This window comes from Taudactylus pleione, unplaced genomic scaffold (genome assembly GCF_031769625.1).
Source record: "Taudactylus pleione unplaced genomic scaffold, aTauple2 ptg000803l, whole genome shotgun sequence".
In the NCBI taxonomy this organism is placed as follows: domain Eukaryota; kingdom Metazoa; phylum Chordata; class Amphibia; order Anura; family Myobatrachidae; genus Taudactylus; species Taudactylus pleione.
In genome coordinates, this window is record NW_028285205.1 from 1522580 (window position 1) to 1542853 (window position 20274).

Here is a 20274-nt window from a genome sequence, read left to right on the forward strand (position 1 = left end):
AGCACACCTGAAGGACGAGCACCCTCTGAACACAGCACTACAGACAGCCAGCCAGCCCCCATGGACAGGACAACAGCTACTACTACTAAGTTTTTTACTTATTATCAAGCCAGTACAGTAGCCAACAGCTCCCAGCTCCCTCCCTCTGCCAGCCCCTATGGACAGGACAACAGCCAGCCCCTATATGGACAACAGTAGCCAGCCAGTCCCTATGTATATGGACAACAGTAGCCAGCCAGCATCAGCAACAGCTCCCAGCTCCCTCCCTCTGTACGCACACTTCAGAGCCAGAATGAAAAATGGCGGCGATCGCGGGACCTTTATAGAATCCAAAATCCGAGAGAATCCGACAGTGGGATGATGACATTTTGCCTCAATTTCAGATCCAAGTCAGGCGGGAAAACTCGAGCCGGACTCAGTTCCCGGCTCGGATCGGGGGGGTTCGGATTTCTGAAATCCGAACCCGCTCATCCATATATATATATATAATATGGAATAAACAAAGGTGACACTCCATGTCTCATCTCAGTAGGTGACAAAATAAACAGGTGCTTTAATGGACATTTCGGGGTCCAGGCCCCTTCCTCAGGACACACATATAATATCTAATATATAATATAGATGTATATGGTGCATATGTGGAGTATTATAGTAGTATATGTTGCATTTGAAGAGTAATACAGGAGCATATGGTGTATACAGATATGTCCACAGAATCAGTATGGTTCTAATCCCAACAGCGGCAGCCCGGCAGAGGTGAAAATCCAGATCGTTCTTTCTGGTAAGTATCGCTAACCTAATTCCCTACCCTAAATCTCCTTTAGGGGTGCCTAACCCTAACCTCCCCCCGGGGGTGCCTAACCCTAACCCCCCTTTCCCCCAGCCTAACCCTAAGTCCCCCCGGGAGCCCCTAACCTAACCCCCCCCAGCGGCTGTCCACACCTGGAACCCGGCTTACCTTCGATCGGTATGCCTGGTGTCGGCTCCCAGCGTAGGTCTAATGACGGCTGTCATTAGTACCTTGCCGGGATTAGACAGTCGGGAAGCCGGCGGTTGGGATTTCTTCCGGCGGCTTACCGACTGCTTCCTGTGTCCACATACATCTATCCTCCATGCGCTACAAGTCGCGCTACACATATCGTGGGAGCTCCATGTGACTCAGTAATGCTGAGCGTCTTTTCATGTGACTTTTTGCCTTCAAATGTATCTTATTCACACAGTGATGCAAGTAGGACACACATTTTCTGCTGATTAAAATGATATGTGGCATGCCTATACTCTGTGTGCGCCTGCGGGTGTATCTGTATGCGAAATGCTACGTTATAGAATCAGTGGCTGTGACACTGTAAAGTAGCATTTCGCATGCAGATACACCCGGCGGTCTCACCCAGAACATAGGCATGCCACATATCATTTTAATCAGCAGAAGCAGCTTGTGCTAACTATTCATCTTTGTGCAAATAAGACGCATTTGAAGATAAAAAGTCACACGAAAAGATGCTCGGGGCTACTGAGTCACACCACAGCATGGTATGACTAAAAGGGCTGTTTAACGCGCAAGAAGGCTAGATGTATGAAGACACATCTGTACATATATGGTGATAGTAAGAGCTATATTGGGAATTGTAATGGCATGTGGGATACACATACAGATATAGTAGAATTCAGAGTAAAAGTAACTTGTCCAATACAGATAATTCAAATCAGAAAATAACTATTATTTTATGTAAACTGGAAACGATTTTGCAGTCAATAAGAGAAGAATGGGAATAATGTGATCATTTTCTTAAATTGTCATTAACCTCTTTGCCTTGCCTTTAGCACATCCTCTCCCATAGCCACTGACATGAAGTGGGAACAGGACAGAGGGGATACCTAAGACACAAATCAATGGGCATCATCAGAGAAAATGTATCTGAGGGGTCTATGTACTAAGGCCCTCATTCAGAGCCGCTCGTTAGCAGCAGTACGCTCGTTCCGAGCGATGTTTGCACATCTGCGCATGCGAACGCTTTTTAGTACCATGCGCGAACCAGTCAGTGCGGCCGAAAATCCTTTGTACGCTATATAGCGAGTGCCTGCTATTTTGAGTGACAGAATGAGGCGTATGTGGGTGGTAACAGGGGAAGGTGCTTGAAAATGGGGAGTGGAGATCCGAACGCAGGCGTGCTTAAAGGTCAAAACGGGCGTTTTATGGGTGTGTATATTTAAAACAGCAGCGTCATTGACCACGTCACTGGGTTATTTTAGAGCCAGAACTGCTCGCAAATTTGTGGTAGCAAACACCAACCACAAGAATAGCGAGCAGTTCATACGCTGGTCGATGTACTCGATTAATCTAATAAATAGCGGACATGACGTAGGATGCGTGCGGCCAGGGGGCGTTTTTAACAAATAAACGAGCGTATGTTTTGCTCGTTCGTTCAGACTTAGAGGTGTGAACAGACTGCAATGTGCGTACGGATCATTTGAATAGCCACCCCTTGTTTTTAAACGAACGACCGCAAATAGCGAACGGCTCTGAATGAGGGCCTAAGCCTTGGATGGAGATAAAGTGAATGGATATAAAGAACCAGCCAATCAGCTCCTGTCATGTCACAGGCTGTGTTTGAAAAATGACAATTAGAAGCTGGTTGGTTGGTACTATGGAGCTCATTCAGACCCACTCGCAAGATGCGATCACTCGCTGGCAAAAAGGGGCTGGATATTTAAATTAAGCGCTCACACTGCGTCGCGTAAGGACGCCCACTATGTTTTAGCGATGTATTGGGATAGCAAAATGGCTACTGACAGCCATTTCTATTCATGGTTCTTATGTGTGTATCAGACATGAGGTGGTGTATTAGGCATGAAATGGTACAGGAATGTGGAAGCAGACAGGCCATAAATCCACAAGGCGTTGTCTACTGCGATGTACACTTGCTTTAAGTTTTAAGAAGTCCTTATCAGTAGTTAACCAATAAAGTAGTTTGAAGTAGGTTTATGCCCATATTAGTAAGAGTTAGATGGGTATGCAAGTAGGATACTATATAAACGAAGAACAAAGAAGCTTCCAGTGGCCTGCCCTATGCCTGGACTAGACTGCAGCTGGTGGCCAGGATATTGTTCGTTCCAGCTCTACTATGAGAGGAGGCTCCTGGATCGTGTAACCATCTTATATTCCAAAGCTAAGTAACTATTATTCTTTCATATCTTGTTATTTGTTGTAATAAATTATATCTTTTTTCAAGATACTGGTTTGTGTGGCTTAATTAACCTTCTGTATCCAAGAACCTTATCTCGTTCCACCGGGAACAAGCGAGCTACGGCAAAGTGCGCTCGCATATGTCTGAAGACGCCCCCTTGCTACTCGCAACACATGTCATCTCCTGAAAATGAAGGATTAATTGGGACCATTGTGAGCCATCGGAGCAGCTCGCAGCCCTTGGGGTTGCCGTAGCCTGCCGCAAGCCAGCGATCAGCGCTGGCTGAGATACAAGCAATTGACGTGTACAATGATGCTACTTTGCTAATTATGCACGCCCTTTAAACGGCATTTTGGCGGCCAGACACGCCTGTGTTCGCTCATCCACTTGACCGTTCACAAACACCTTCCCCTGTTACCATCCACAAACGGCACATTCTGTCACTCAAAGCAGCGACCTGATAGTGGCTTACGAGCTACCAAAATCAGATCACAACGAAAGGCTTACGCACACGCACTGCGAATTATACGCATGCGCAGATGGGTGAAAATTGCTCAGAGCAAGCGGGTCTGAATCAGGTCCTAGATCTCCATTCACTTTATCTCCATCCAAGACTTAGTAAATAGACCCCTAATTCCATAACTATAAAAAGGAAAATTCCTATAAAATATTGTACAGGTGGTACTTGGGACCGCTGTGTCTGTGCCCCTTAATATTTAGTACATACAACCTTTACTGGTGTTCCTGTGGACAGGAGGATACTTTGTTCCACATCTAGGGTAGCAGCCCCAAAATTATACAACTCTAGGAGGGCAATCATCATGTTATTGCTGTAGATATAGGGCTTGATTCTGCAAGGATCGCAATTGCTAATACGAAATATTGTTGTGTACTGTGCATGCATCGCAGTGCGCATGTGCGAACACTCCACTGTGATCGGGACTGTGATCACAGCGACTACGCGAACCCATCGCAGAGTAATTGACAGGAAGTGCCATTGTGGGTGGTGATGGGTGGGGTGCTCGGGGAAACGCAGGCGTGCCAGTGCATTTGAACGCTGTTGCATGGGCGTACATAAATAATCCACCACGATGCCCTATGCGGAATCGGTATGAATTAAGGCTGGACCACTGGCCGGTGGTTCAAATCACGACAGTGGCTGGTCGATAGAGGAGGAAATCCTGATCGTCCCTAGGTAAGTATAAATTAACCTATCTTTCCCCCTAACCCTCCTTTAGGGTGCCTAACCCTAATCCCCCCTCTAAGTGCCTAAACCTATCCCCCCCCTTTCCCGCTGCCTAAACCTAAGTCCCCCGGGGGGTGCCTAACCCTAACCCTCCCTCCCCCTAGCCTAACCCTAACCTTCTGAGGGGATGCCTAACCCTAAGTCCGCCCCGGGAGCCCTAAACCTAACCCCCCCCGCATGGCTGTCCGCTGCGGCGCCCGGAATCCGCTCATTCGGGATGCTGGGCGCCGGTCTCCCAGCGTCGGTAAAATGACAGACGTTTAGATTTAGATGCCTGTCATTCGTCCCTCGTCTGGATTAAATTGCCTGGAAGCCGGCGGTCGGCATTCCGTTCACCGGCTTCCTAAACGTATACCGCCCTAAGCAGCCTGAGGCCTCATAGCGTGCACTGAAGTGAGCAATTTCTGAGTAAGGTCACAGCTTGTGCAAGTGTGCGTGAGGCTGCGATGGTACTCTATTGTACCAATGCTAAAGCGATCCAAGCTGAATCAGGCTCATAGTACAGTAGCTGAACCTTCCCCCCTCTCGCTCTACCTAATCTTTCCTCACCCTTTTATTGGCATTCCCCCTACTCTCCACAACTTCCCATCTCTAAAACTATGCACACTATTAAGCGCCAGCCACAGAATATATGCATATATATTATAGGTCTTATTATTCAAACATCTATAGTTAATATTGGCTTTGTAGTGAAACTGTAATGAATATTGTTGTAGCTATCTAATAAAACAGCTGTATACAAGCTTGTTCCTACACATCTGCCTGTACCTGTGATATTTCTGTGCTTCATTATGGGAATCGGTATCTAATACCGACAGACAGGATCCAGGCGGTCAGAATCCCGGACACTTGGTGGTTGGTATGCTAACCCTCCCCTCCCTGGTACCTGAACCTAACCCCCCCAGTGCCTAAATCTAACCACCCCCTCCCTGCACCCTAAACGTAACCCTCCCACCTTAGTGCCTAACCCTCGCCCTCCCTTTAGTGACTAATTCTGACCCCTAAACCATACTTGCCTACTTTTGAAAAGCATTTTAGAGAGATTGTGAAAGCAACACCTATGACTTCGGCGGTAAAGTGTATGTACACTGAAATCTGAGGGTCGTGTCATTTACATCCAAATGTAAATGAGCACAAAAGCAGTTAGTAAACACACTAATACTTACATGTAGCCATAGGTAGGGGCAGAACTATGGGAGACAATGGAGGAGCCTGCCGTCGGTCTCGAGCTCTGAATTGGCACATCCTCCATTGTCCACAATGCGATTCGATTCGATTCCCGGCAGCGGCAGCCCGACATCAGGAGAGATCCCGGCAGCGGAAGCCCGACAGCGCTGGAAATCCCGATCGTGGATAGGTAAGTATTGTCTAACCTAACCTAACTCCCCTAACCCTCCTTAGGGGTGCCTAACCCTAATCTCCCCCCCAAGTGCCTAACCCTAATCCCCCCACTAAGTGCCTAACCCTAACCACCCCCTTCCCCGCTGCCTAAACCTGTCCCCCATGGGGTTGCCTAACCCTAAGCCCCCCCCCGGGTGCCTAACCCTAACCCTCCCTCCCCCTAGCCTAACCGTAACCCACCCGTGGGTGTGCCTAACCCTAAGTCCCCCCCGGGAGCCTTAAACCTAACCCTCCCCCCCACAGCTGTCCGCTCGCAGCGCCCGGCATCGCTACCATCGGGATGCCAGGCGCCGGTCTCCCGGCGTCGGGGAAATGCCGGGCGTCTACATCTAGACGCCCGGCATTTCACCCGTGCCGGGATATGACAGTCGGGAAGCCGGCTTCCCGATTGCATACCATCCACAACATATTCGCCCCACTTAGGGCTGTAATCATGTACCCGAAGTGTACCGTCACGGCCGCCCAATACATGGCACCCCTTCCCGGCACCTGAGAAGCCACCATACACTAGTGGAGAGCTCCAGGTCAGACCATCAACTGCTGCCTTCATCTATCTATAACCTGTCTGCATGCGAATTGCTACATTACAGTGTCAGCAGCTGTGACGGGGACACCAAATTGTAACTTGCGCTCCGTCGGAACCGCCTTTCCCTGGTTGTATTGTTTTCTATTGAAAGTACTTGCTAGTTAGTTTGATTGTTTATTGCTAATACAATACTAAATTGTAGACAGAAATAACTGCTGTTTGTTTGTGCCACTGCTGTTGCTTAGTTTAGCCAGCAGGCCTTTGGCCTATGTTAGTGAACCATATTGTGGGTTGTGAGATGGTAAAAAGTGACTGGAAATTCCTGGAAATTAATGTTATCAAGGTTAATAATACTGTAGGAACAAAAAAAAACAACAAATTATGTGATTTTAGCTGTTCTTTATTAATTAAAAAAAAATGCAGATCCAAACCCAAAACATATGACGGCAGTTTTTTGAAAAACCAGAACCAAAACACGAAACTTAATCCAGATCCAAACCAAAACACAGGGTCAGCGCACATCTCTAATATATGTAATGAGGAGCACTCACCAGGGTCTTGAAAAAATGTAAATATATGGAGTCCTTTAATTTATACATACAAGACAACTATGATTGCCTCTTTGCTATTTAGGGAGCTGGACTTCCAGGGTAAGTTTGTTTTTGTGCTTTTTATGTGCTGGCTGTCCTTAACGTTACGATGTGCGGTTGTATTTCTTGACAAAGATCCAATATTGGACCGAAACGTCGACATGAAAATGTATGTATAAATTAAAGGACTCCATATTTTTCACTTTTTCAAAACCCTGGTGAGTGCCCGTCATTACATATTTCTATATATTGGACCTATTCAGGATCCGTTGGTAGGACGACACCCCAGTTGATGCTATGGGTTCTATTGAATGAGAGTGCGGCTTTAATATAGAACTGTAGCTGCCCATTATTTCTGCATGCACCCTCCTGAGGTGGCAAACAGAAATCCGCCCAATTTTGGGTTTTTAGGCACCCAAATGCACCACACCCAGTAGTTTACATGGGTTTAGCCACCTTATCTGTCTAAACATGGTGCATTGAGTCGCAACATGTGCAATAAGTTATGGGCGCAAGAGAAGTTCTCTTCACGGGGGTGAAAGGGAAAAGCTCCCAGCGGCATAAGTAACTGAATATCACCCGACACTAGACTAGCCTAGAGCAGCGGGTGCGAGTAACCAACTGAATTGCCCCCTAGAAAGCCTTGGTGATCTTACAGTATATCTGCCCTGTTTCAATCATTTAATTGCAAATTAGACACAGCAGCCTAAAGCTGGGCATACACTATACAATTTTCTGTCAAATATCTGTCCAATCTGGCTGGTTAGAATGAAAACTTGGTAATGTATGGGAGCAAATGACAATCGTCCATTTGCTCACAAACACTGGAAATTAGCCAGAAATGGTTGTTCAGACAAATTGGTTAAAACACACAAATGTAACCAATATGAACAATTTTTTGGTCCTTTTTCCAGTGTTTAAAACCATATGATCGACTGTCATTTGCTCCCATACATTACCAGGTTTTCATTCCAACCAGCCAGATTGGAAAGATATCTGACAGATAATTGTATAGTGGATGCCCAGCTTTAGGCGCGGAGACATAACATTTCCTCCACTGAAAATGGTAACAATGACATCTACTAAACAAAGCAGAACATATCTCTGAATACTGCAAATGTATTATAAAATGCTGAACAGTGCCTGTCCACCCCTGGTGGTGACACTTCTATCACTTAAGAGCAGTTAAAGGGAGGCACACAGCTTAGAGGACAGATATAATGTCTGCCCCACAGCAGATCCCAGTAATCCTACCACCTACCAATTTTAACCACTTGCCTGGCACGGTTGTATCAGATATGACCATACCAGACTGGGCTTTCCCTGACATGGTCGTATCTGATACGACCATTCAGAAATGGCCACTAGGCAGCTATGTGAAGTTAATCTTCCCACTGCCGCCTATATCAGAGGGACCTTCTGGTCCCTCTACAACCGCGGCTCCCCCTCCTTTGTGTCCCGATCACTGCTGGCCACAGTGATCAGGCACCGTCAGCACCCCCCTCCCGGCAAACTTCCATGGGCTAGCAACAGTGACCCGATCACTGTGGCCAGCAGTGATCGGGCAGCTGGACCCACCCCTTCAGTAAGAAGCAGCAGCGGCGGCTCTGGTAGCCGCCACTCTGCTATGTTCAGGGCCACTCCCTCCGGCCTCTGCAGCTCCTCCTCCTCCCTAATTATGCCCGTGTGTATAAGGGCCAGGCAATAATATATATCCCTTTAGGACCAGCACTCTACCTCCGCGTTCAGCTGCTCTGGTGCACTCCGTACAGAATTTCATCCAACCTTCCAAATAAACACAGGCACTCAGAGACTGATATAAATGAGATAGTCGTGTATAATGAAGTTGACACCAATGTTTCGGGACCAAACGCGTCCCTTTGTCAAGGTTATATGCCTTGACAAAGGGACACGTTTGGTCCCGAAATGTTGGTGTCAACTTCATTATACACAATTTACTCATTTATATCAGTCTCCGAGTGCCTCTGTTTATTGGAAGGTTATATATATATATATATATATATATATATATATATATATGTATATATTAGGGGTGTGCATCGGCCACTTTTCGTGTTTTGGTTTTAGATCTGGATCTTTCTTCGTGTTTTGTATCTGGATTGGTTTTGCCAAAACCACCCTTCCGTGTTTTGGGTTCTGGGTTTTGTGTTTTGGATCTGTATTTTTTTTAAAAAAACCATAAAACCAGCTAAAACCACATAATTTGTGGGTTTTTCTGCTCCTATGCTATTATTAACTTCAATAACCTTTATTTCCACTCATTTACAGTCTATTCTGAACACCTCACACATCACAATAGTGTTTTTATGGCCAAAAGGTTGCACCGAGGTAGCTGGATGACTATGCTAAGCGACACGAGTGGGCAGCACAAACACGTGGCCCATCTAGGAGTGACACTGCAGTGGCAGACAGGATGGCAGATGGAAAAACTAGGCCCCAAACAGTACATAATTCAAAGAAAAAAAAAGAGGTACAAGAATGGAATTGTCCTTGGGCCCTCCCACCCACCCTTATGTTGTATAAACAGGACATGCACACTTTAACAAACCAATCATTTCAGTGCCAGGGTCTGCCACACGATTGTGGCTGAAATGATTGGTTCGTTTGGGCCCCCACAATACAAGCTGGCAATTAATCTGTCCCTGCACAAACTGGCTCTACGGAGGCAAGATGTCATCCTCATCCTCCTCATCCACCGATTCCTCACCCTCTTCAGTGTTGTGTACATCTTCATCCTCACAGAGTATTAATTCGTCCCCACTGGAATCCACCACCACAGGTCCCTCTGTACGTTCTGGAGGCTGGTCTCCCTGGAAGAGTTGATAATTAATTTTTATGAACATCATCTTCTCCACATTTTGTGGAAGCAACCTCCTACGCCTTTCGCTGACAAGGTTCCCGGCTGCACTAAACACTCTTTCGGAGTACACACTGGAGGGGGGGCAACTCAGGTAAAATAGAGCCAGTTTGTACAGGGGCCTCCAAATTGCATCTTTTTTCTGCCAGTACAGGTACGGACTGTCTGACATGCCTACTTGGATGCTGTCACCGATGTAATCCTTTGACAGACGCATGCTTGTCGCTGCTGCTTTGAGGATACAGGTGCGGCTACAACATGAATTTTTTATTTCTTGTGGAGCACACTTTGGGGGTTACACCACCCTTTAACATGCAGACGCACACTTGTCGCTGCTGCTTTGAGGATGCAGGTGCGGCTACAGCCCACACATTTCACAAAGACAGAAAAAAAAAGAATTTTTTATTTTGTTTGGAGTGCACTTTGGGGGTTACAGCACCCTTTAACGGACAAGCCAGCCGGCCCTTTACTTATGACACAGGTGCACGCAGTCACTGAATGGCAAAAGTGGCCAGAAATTTTTCGGGCCACCCAAAGCGTCTCCTGCATGCCCCTGCCGCTTTTCAGAAAATTCTGCACCACCAAGTTTATAGTGTGAGCAAAACATGGGACGTGCTGGAATTTGCCCAGATGTAATGCCCGCACAATATTGGTGGCGTTGTCAGATATCACAAATCCCCAGGAGAGTCTAAGTGGGGTAGGCCACTGGGCGATGATTTCCCTCAGTTTCTCTAAGAGGTTGTCGGCGGTGTGCCTCTTACTAAAACCGGTGATACACAGCGTAGCCTGCCATGGAACGAGCTGGCGTTTCTGAGATGCTGCTACTGGTGACACTGCTGTTGTTGCTGCGTAAGGTGATACATCTACCCAGTGGGCTGTCACAGTCATATAGTCCTTAGTCTGCCCTGTTCCACTTGTCCACATGTCCGTGGTTAAGTTGACATTGGGTACAACTGCATTTTTCAGGACACGGAGGACACTTTTTCTGACGTTTCTGTACAGTCTCGGTATCGCCTGCCTAGTGAAGTGGAATCTAGATGGGATTTGGAACCAGGGACACACTACCTCCATCAATTGTCTAAGTCCCACTGCATTAATGGCGGATACCGGACGCACGTCTAACACCAACATAGCAGTCAAGGCCTCAGTTATAAGTTTTGCTTCAGGATGACTGCTGTCGTACTTCATCCTCCTCGCTAAGGACTGTTGGAGGGTCAATTGTTCAGTAAAAGTAGTGGTGTTCCTACTTCCTCTCTGGGATGATGAACAACTCCCAGCAGCAGCAACAGCACTAGGAGGAAGTGGTTCTTGATCTTTCCCTATTTTATTTTTATCGGAGAAAGTTTGGTCCTCCATTTATGTTTATTGATATATACGTGCGGCTAAGGCGCACACAAACACAGAAAATAATTTTTTATTTTTGTTGGAGACTAGTGCACTTTGTGGGTTACATCACCTTTTAAGAAATGAGCCAGCTGGCCCTTTACTTATGGGACACAGGTGTACGCTTGGCGCTGCTCCTTTGTTGATGCATGTGCAGCCACAGTGCACACAATTCACAAACACAGAAAAAAATATTTATTTTTTTTGCACTTGGGGGGAGCACCCCTGAAGAACAGAGCACCCCCTGGACAAAACTACAGCACCACACAAGACTTTGGAGTGGACACAGCCCCTATGGACTTTGAAGTAGTGGACATAGCCCCTATTGACAACAACAGCACAGCGCAGCACAGTACAACACTACACTGCACTACACTACACAGCCCAGCCAGCCCTAACTCCCACCCTCCCTCTTCACTGTCCGCAGCAGAGTGAGAAAATGGCGCAGAAGCTGGTACCTTATATAGGATCCAAAACCCGCGAGACCCGGAAGGCGAGATGATGACGTTTTGCCTCGATTTCAGATCCGAGTCAGGCGGGAAAAGTCGAGCCTGACTCGGATCGGCCTCAGATCGGGGGAGTTCGGATTTCAGAAATCCGAACCCGCTCACCCCTAATATATATGTCAGGTCTATAAATATTGGGACATTGACAGAACTTTCAGATTTTGGCCTCTATTCACCACCACAATGGTTTTGAAATGAAACACACAAGATGTGCTTTAACTGCAGGCTTTCAGATTTAATTTGAGGGTAATTACATCCAAATCGGGTGAACGGTGTAAGAACTACAACAGTTTCAATATGTGCCTCCCACTTTTTAAGGGGCCAAAAGTAATGGGACTATCAACTCAAAAGCTATTTCATGGACAGGTGTGGGCTATTCCCTCGTTATTTCATTATCAATTAAGCAGGTAAAAGGTCTGGAGTTGATTCTAGGTGTGACATTTGCATTTGGAATCAGTTGCTGTCAACTCTCAATATGAGATCCAAAGAGCTGTCACTATCAGTGAAGCAAGCCATCATTAGGCTGAAAAATCAAAACAAACCCATCAGAGAGATAGCAAAAACATTAGGTGTGGCCAAATCAACTGTTTGTAACATTCTTAAAAAGAAAGAACACACCGGAGAGCTCAGCAACACCAAAAGACTTGGAAGACCACGGAAAACAACTGTGGTGGATGACAGAAGAATTATTTCCCTGGTGAAGAAAAACCCCTTCACAACAGTTGGCCAAATCAAGAACACTCTCCAGGAGGTAGATGTATATGTGTCAAAGTCAACAATCAAGAGAAGACTTCACAAGAGTGAATATAGAGGGTTCACCACAAGATGCAAACCATTGGTGAGCCACAAAAACAGGAAGACCAGATTAGAGTTTGCTAAACAACATCTAAAAAAGCCATTACAGTTCTGAAACAACATCCTATGGACAGATGAGACAAAGATCAACTTGTACCAGAGTGATGGGAAGAGAAGAGAAGGAAAGGAACTGCTCATGATCCAAAACATACCACCTCATCAGTGAAGCATGGTGGTGGCTGCCAATGGAACTGGTTCCCTTGTATTTATTGATGATATGACTGCTGACAAAAGCAGCAGAATGAATTCTGAAGTGTTTCTGGCAATATTATATGCTCATATTCAGTCAAATGCTTCAGAACTCATTGGACAGTGCTTCACAGTGCAGATGGACAGTGACCCGAAGCATACTGCAAAAGCAACCAAAGAGTTTTTTAAGGCTAAAAAGTGGAATATTATGCAATGGCCAAGTCAATCCCCTGACCTGAATCCGATTGAGCATGCATTTCACTTGATGAAGACAAAACTGAAGGGAAAATGCCCCAAGAACAAGCAGGAACTGAAGACAGTTGCAGTAGAGGCCTGGCAGAGCATCACCAGGGATGAAACCAAGCGTCTGGTGATGTCTATGCGCAGGGCTGCCGTCAGAAATTGTGGGGCCCGGGACTGTCATTACAAGCAGGGCCCCCCTCAACCTTCACAAACCCCCACCACTTCCCACAACCCCCCTTCCCCCGCTACCGTATCTATACACAATAATATATATATATATATATATATACTGTGCATGTTTTAGTTAAGTCAGAGTCCACACACACTTTAACTTACCTTGCTCGCTCCATACTTCCTCTGCCAGTATCAAGCTCCGGGCGGCTCCTCAGTCCTCGCATCACTCGCTCTCTGCAGCTCCTCTGTCATTAGCGTTGCGCAGCGTGATGTCACGCACGCCGACTTCAGGGAAATTTTTAAAACTTTATTGACTGCTGTTTGGGCAATCCAGTAAGGTGGGAGGCGGAGCGGGAGGATGGCTGCTGGGCCCGGCTGGTTGAGGTGACTCACAAGTCACTTAACTCTGACTAATGTGCGGCGGCGGGGCCAGGTGCATTGTAGAGGATGCCGCCAGGCCTGTCACTGTGCCACTTGCGGCCAGGGGGTTAGTAGCGGTGGGCAGTATGTAGCAGGCGCTGGGCGGGCCCCCCGAGTGTCTGGGCCCGGTACTCCAGTACCGGCAGTCCCCCCCTGATGGCGGCCCTGTCTATGCGTTCCAGACTTCAGGCTGTAATTGCCTGCAAAGGATTTGCAACAAAGTATTAAAAAGTGAAAGTTAGATTTAGGATTGTTTTGTTTGTCCCATTACTTTTGGCCCCTTAAAAAGTGGGAGGCACATATAGAAACCGTTGTAATTCCTACACCGTTCCCCTGATTTGGATGTAATTACCCTCAAATTAAATCTGAAAGTCTGCAGTTAAATCACATCGTTTGTTTCATTTCAAAGCCATTGTGGTGGTGAATAGAGGACAAAATATGAAAATTCTGTCAATGTCCCAATATTTATGGACCTGACTATGTATGTATATATATATATATATATATATATATTATTATCCTTTATTTATATGGCGCCACAAGGGTTCCGCAGCGCCTTACATAGTACATAAACATAGTATATAAACAGTTGAGCAGAACAAGAAAACAGTGTCATACAGTTTAAGACACTACAAGACAAGTATATGGTATATAAACACTGCTGCAACAGAAGCAGGATGGCAAAAGTCACGGGTTAGGTGCTTTTGAGTATAGAGCAGATAGTATAAGTAAAGAAAGGATAAGCACAAGAGGATAGAGGGCCCTGCTCGTGAGAGCTTACATTCTAAAGGGGATGGGCAGACATACAGGGGTGAGACAGATGGGGTAGACAGTGAGCATGGGACAGAGGGTTACGATAACAGATGGCTGGATTCCTATTTTACAGTATGTGAGGAAGTCATTTGAATTAAGATTTATGCCACTGACATTCTACTTTAAGAGGCAGTTTTTGTAGGTGTCTGTGGAAAGCCATGGCTGTTATATCAGTTTACGTGAAGTCTGACGGGTAGCTGAAGCTACTTCATGAAGGGCTATTTAGAGAGTTTGGTTAACGTGTGAACCAGCAGTCTCAGATAAATGTAGAAATTGGAGATAGTAGTTATTGTAAAGAGATGTTCAGATGTAAAATAATAATAAGTTGCGATCAATTGTGAATTATAATAGGCCCATTTATTGATTTGGAGGGTGATGGGAGACGTGAGGTTTGCAGGATATTTATTCCATAGTAAATCTGCTGTATGTGTGTGGGGCCTGGATTTGGTGATATGTCACCAGATAATAAAAGCAGGAGGATGGAGAAGTAGATATAGTTGTACGTCTGTAAAAGTTTTTTTATAGTGACACAATGAGGCTGTAATTGTCAATTTTTGATGAAAAGAAAGGTCATTAGATTTTAGAGGAGGTGAGTGACTCAATAGGGCGGCAGTGTGCCCAGAGAGGGGAGATGCAGGGAGAGTTAGGGATGTTATATCCTTAGAGAAAATACAAAGGAGGGAGTTGATAAAAAGAAATGTGTAGTACATGGTGAGTTTTAGGTTTGTTATTTTTAGACAAATTTTATCGCAATCACTTTCTTAATCTGAAATTACCTTAGATGTTGGTCAATGTTTGTTCAACTGTTTGATTAATTTGAGTGGTATCCCTTGATTAGGACAGGCTACAGCTGACTCAATTGGTTTGCTGATCAAAGGAGCTAACTTGCTCTGAGTTGGAGCATAAACCAGGCCAGATATATACCATAAACTATGCTTCACTGACCAATACAGACTATACAGGAAAAAAAATAAAACAAAAATCTATGCAAGAGAGACAGTCATGTACATTAAATCCACACACAATTGCAAGCATGAAGTTCTATGCAGAATATAGGTGCAATAAGCAGGATGGGACAGTCACGTACCTGAGGGATGAAATGAAATAAACAGATGATTAGTCCATATTCATGCAGGATAATTGTTTGATTTACTGTTATGTAATCACACTTTGTGCATTTAACACTTGGTGCTTTTAACCCCAGCTGCAAACAGCCCCAGCTGCCCCTAGACTGAATATAAGGAGTGGTATATATATGTGTATATATATATACATGTGTGAATATATACATATATATGTGTATATATATATATATATATGTGTGTGTGTATATATATATATATACACTCTGCGATATCTATCGATTATTTCTATTTTTATATATATATATATATATATATATATATATAAATATAAATAATCGATAGATATCGCAGAGCCTCTGATTTGGAATGTCAACTGACCATCGATGGGTTGTAAACCATCGATGGTCTGACTGAAAACAAGTGGTTTGCCATTGCTGGTGGCCATCAATGTTACACCATCGATGGCAAACCTCAATCGATGTTTCTGATACATCGGCAGTTGTGGTCTACACAGATTTCCTCGACCAATCGCTAAACAATTGATGGCTTTTAACGATGGTTGAACCATCGATGGTACAGCTGTCAATGGCCATCACTGCAGTATAACATACAAATTGCTATTTTTTATGGTATACTGTCTTTTAAAAAAATATTTTTTTTAATATAAAATAGTGATGGATAAGTTTAAAATTATGTTCTTGACCTAATTCAATCATAAAAGAAACCGACAATTTTGGAGCTGTTTTTGGAAAAAGAATTTGTCAGTTAAGTGGTTAAAATGGGTTGCATTAGGCTGGAGACACAGAGGCAGGGCCGTAACAAGTTATGGCCAACTGCTGCAGCCGCACAGAGGATAGGGGCTCATTCAGACCCGTTTGCGAGCAAAGGACGCTCGCAAACGGATCGATGTTGCCCCACTGCGCATGCGCACGACGGAGGGAGCTCCGTCGTGTGCATGCGCGAGACCCAGACTGCGACAGCCAAGCTGTCGCTCCGGGTCTCGCACCAAAGGGGGCGTGCTGTCAATGTTGATTGACAGCACGCCCCCTTTGGTGGGCGTGCCGGGGCGTGGCGGCAAGACGGAGGCGTCTGAAGCCGGCCCCACTGACATTACTAGTGATGTCAGTGGGAGTGATTTTGTCTGATAGAGCCAAAATCACTCCAGGGCTTGCGGCAGCGAGACCCTACCGCAGGGTCTTGACCATCGCGACCATCATCATGGACGCTCGCTATAGCTGTGGGTGGTCACCCACAGCTATACGAGCGTCCAGGAGGACGCTCCATTTTCATGGAGGAGGGCCCTGATTCAGAGCGAGCGCTCTGGTCAGAGCGTCCGGTTCTGAATCAGGCCCTCTGTGGGCGGCACCATCCCTTGCTCCTGGCCAGCAGGGTGCCTTGAACAGCACTGTGCAACCAGGATTGCTGCTGGAGCACCATGAACAGTATATGCAGCCGATTGGGCGAACTGGTCAGTGCTGCACTTCTCGGAACAACAGAAAGTGGCTGCACGTTCACATCATACACCAGAAAAAAATCAGATATAAATACATTTTACTCATTAAAAAGACATACCGTACTTTCATATCATATTAAATTAACAAAACCATAATAAATATTGCACATATACATATAGCCATCACCAAACCCTGGATTTACCCCTCTGACACCACTGCTCCTGCAAAATTCCTCCATCACTTGGCTTCCTGGCTCTTAATCTTCAAATGGGCCATCAAGACCCATTTCTTCCTCAATGCTTTCCAGCGCTCATCCTAACCCACTACTCTATGCTCCTTCCTCACTATCTAGCCCATCTGTGTCACCCCTGTTTGTCTTACCCTCCCCTCAGAATGTAAGCTCTCGCGAGCAGGGCCCTCTTTCCTCACGGGCTTCTTCTTGCCTTACTTTTACTTTCATTCACAATGGCACCTAAAACTGATTACTGACACCCTGCTGCTTATTTAGGTGTTATGCAGCAATGTATACAAATCATGTACTTGCACTGCATTGTCTGTACTGTTAATAGCTGTTGTCTTGTGTGCTCATTTGTTTCTGTACTTTGTCAGGCGCTGCGGAACCCTTGTGGCGCCATATAAATAAAGGATAATAATAATAATAATAATATATATAAAATATCTCTATATAGTTATAATATTGTAGCTTGCATGATCTATGTGGAAAAAAAAAATTCTTTGTCCATATATGACTGATCCACTCTGCTGATGGTATGTATGCTGGGAGAAGATACAATATAACAAATAAATGCAACAAATGATACTATTCGCACCATTGTATAAGTTCCACACTCTACAGATAAGCTGGAAACCACGGAGGTCTTGTAACCAGTGATTCTTTAAATAAGGTGCATATGAAACAGGCTTATTGTAAACTGATGCCACGTTCTTTCCCGTCATGACAGCCTATTTCATATGCACCTTATTTAAACAGTCTCACGAGTCATGATGAGCTATGATGACAGGATGCAGCGCAGCAGCTGTGCAGGAGTGGGCGGTTACCTCTCCTCCCGGTCTTTGCGCGTGTTACGTTGCCTGTGAGACCGCCCCCAGCGCGTGACGTCAGAGGGGGAGAACGGTACAAATAGCCGCGTGGCGCGCGCGCGCTTTTTTTTTTTTCCACTGTCGTGATGAAGAGAAGCCGCTCTCGTGCCCAGCTACCCGGAAGTGACGTACAATCTCGGAAGCGGCGCCTGGCGGAGGAGGAGACCCGGCCGTGTTGGAGCCTGTGCTGGGGAGACTGACATGGATGTGATCCGCCGTCGGCCTTCATCAAGTCGGACAAGTAAGCCTATTGTGGTGGGGCGGAAGATGAGCACAGGCTGCAGGTACCGCTGCGGTGGGGGATATATATACACACACGCTATGTAATAAAACAATTTCACGACGTTTGAGTTTCCACAACTGGAAAAAAATATATTTTGTATGTAATGTTGGGTCAGAAGTAGCCACAGTCTCTTTAGATAGAATACTTTCAATTTCAGCTTGAGAAAAACTAAATGTTTTACCCAGTGGTGTCAGTATAGCAAAGCTTCCCGTCGGATCCTGGCCTTGACCTGCATCTCTAGCTGGGTCCATTGTATACTGATAAGTGAATAACAACCCCAAATAAATTACTCATAAATAAAAACAAAGGAGTAATATAATTTAGTGTAGGTAAAGTCCCAAAAAGAATCCAATGGTCAGATCTCACTATGGTGCCTTGCAACAGGTGCAGATGAGAACACCAGTACTCAGCACAAATACAAAACTAGCACAGTCTGCCGGCACTCTTAGAAATAATAGACAGCTTGCTCCGGTGCACAGTATAATGATGCTATCCAGTATCCAGAAGAGATGGCACTCGGAGGCAACAGCAAGTCAAAAATCCAATGTATTTACAGCAAACGTTTTCGGGGTCTCAGGACAATATTGCACGTACAAACAAGCAACACTTACACCACCACTATATTACCCATTCGTGGCCATCCGCTGTTCCCGTCGCTCCGGACAAAGGAGCCTCCCACCGAAACCGGCAACTGACGCACTTCTGGGACCTGCTATTGTCGTAACCCTGGAAACCACAAGCGTGCGTTCCACCAGCCGGCCATCTGCATTCCAGTTCAGTTTATACAATATCTTTGATCCGGGGGTCCCCATGGCCAAACTTGAACCAGGGCAGCTATTGGCACAAGACAAAATTTGTAAACCTACAATAACCAATAAATACAAAAGACACTTATAAGACAGACAACATAGTGTAACCCCAAAAAAATGAAATACATCAAGCACATGAAATGTCATACTATATACCATAACCACTGCTAGCCATACAGAAACCCTGTGTGATCATGTCCTACATAAAGAGATATATCATAACGAAATATTATGGGTCCATAAATACTTTTACTGGCCTAACCTTAACATAGAGATTATTGACAGCAAAACGACTAAAGGCTATTCCAGTTAATTTTATCATTTAGTTCGCGTGGTTTAGTGGTACCAAAACGAGTGATCCATGAGTGGTGTATATAGCGGTGGGGCAAGTGTTGCTTGTTTGTACGTGTATATTGTCCTGACGACGGGGCTGAGACACCGAAAACTTTTTATGTAAATACATTGGATTTTTGACTTGCTGTTGCCTCAGAGTGCCATCTCTTCTGGATACTGGATAGCATCATTATACTGTGCACCGGAGCAAGTTGACTATTATTTCTAAGCGTGCCGGCAGACTGTGCTAGTTTATAGATATTTATATATATATATATATATATATTCAGACCTATGGGAATACCATGTCACACGGATTACCCTATAAATACGGAACACATGAGTGATTAAGGTATTGCAGATACACATACTCCCCCTTATACCAGTCACTACACGTGTACATAGTTATGTGAAATTACACTAACCGTTACTGACCAGTGTATACATTATATATAACTGTTCCTATAATTGGTAATAGGATATTATGCTGCACAAATTATTTCATGCTCATTAATTATGGAAGCACCACAAGGCGTAGATCTATTAAATCTGCTTTATGCTCAATATCGCCTGATGTCATTTACTAAGAATCAATATCCTTTTCTAGTAAAATGCAGTGATCTTCCATAAATGTTAATACTGTTGTGCTGATTATCTGTTTGTTAACAAGTGCATATAGTCTACTATATATAGCAGTGTAGTTATTTCCATGGTGAAATATTGGGGTAGAAGTATTATAGCGGCACTTAATGTGCCGCTATAATGCTTCCTGCTTCACTTCTTTACCGAGGTGAAGCCGG

The 20274-nt window shown here is 45.1% G+C and overlaps 1 long non-coding RNA gene across 22 annotated transcripts in view; it reads left to right on the forward strand.

Moving 5' to 3' along the window:
- The first annotated feature begins 18142 nt into the window (after window positions 1–18142).
- The window catches only part of LOC148474877 (uncharacterized), a 40436-nt gene continuing 38304 nt past the window's right edge, over window positions 18143–20274 (forward strand). For 21 of the 22 annotated variants that reach the window (XR_015872835.1, XR_015872843.1, XR_015872841.1 and 18 more), the window contains exon 1: window positions 18143–18290. This is a non-coding gene — a long non-coding RNA (uncharacterized LOC148474877). Of the gene's footprint in view, window positions 18334–20274 lie in introns of all 22 variants that reach the window. The other variant, XR_015872825.1, reaches the window with a different exon arrangement.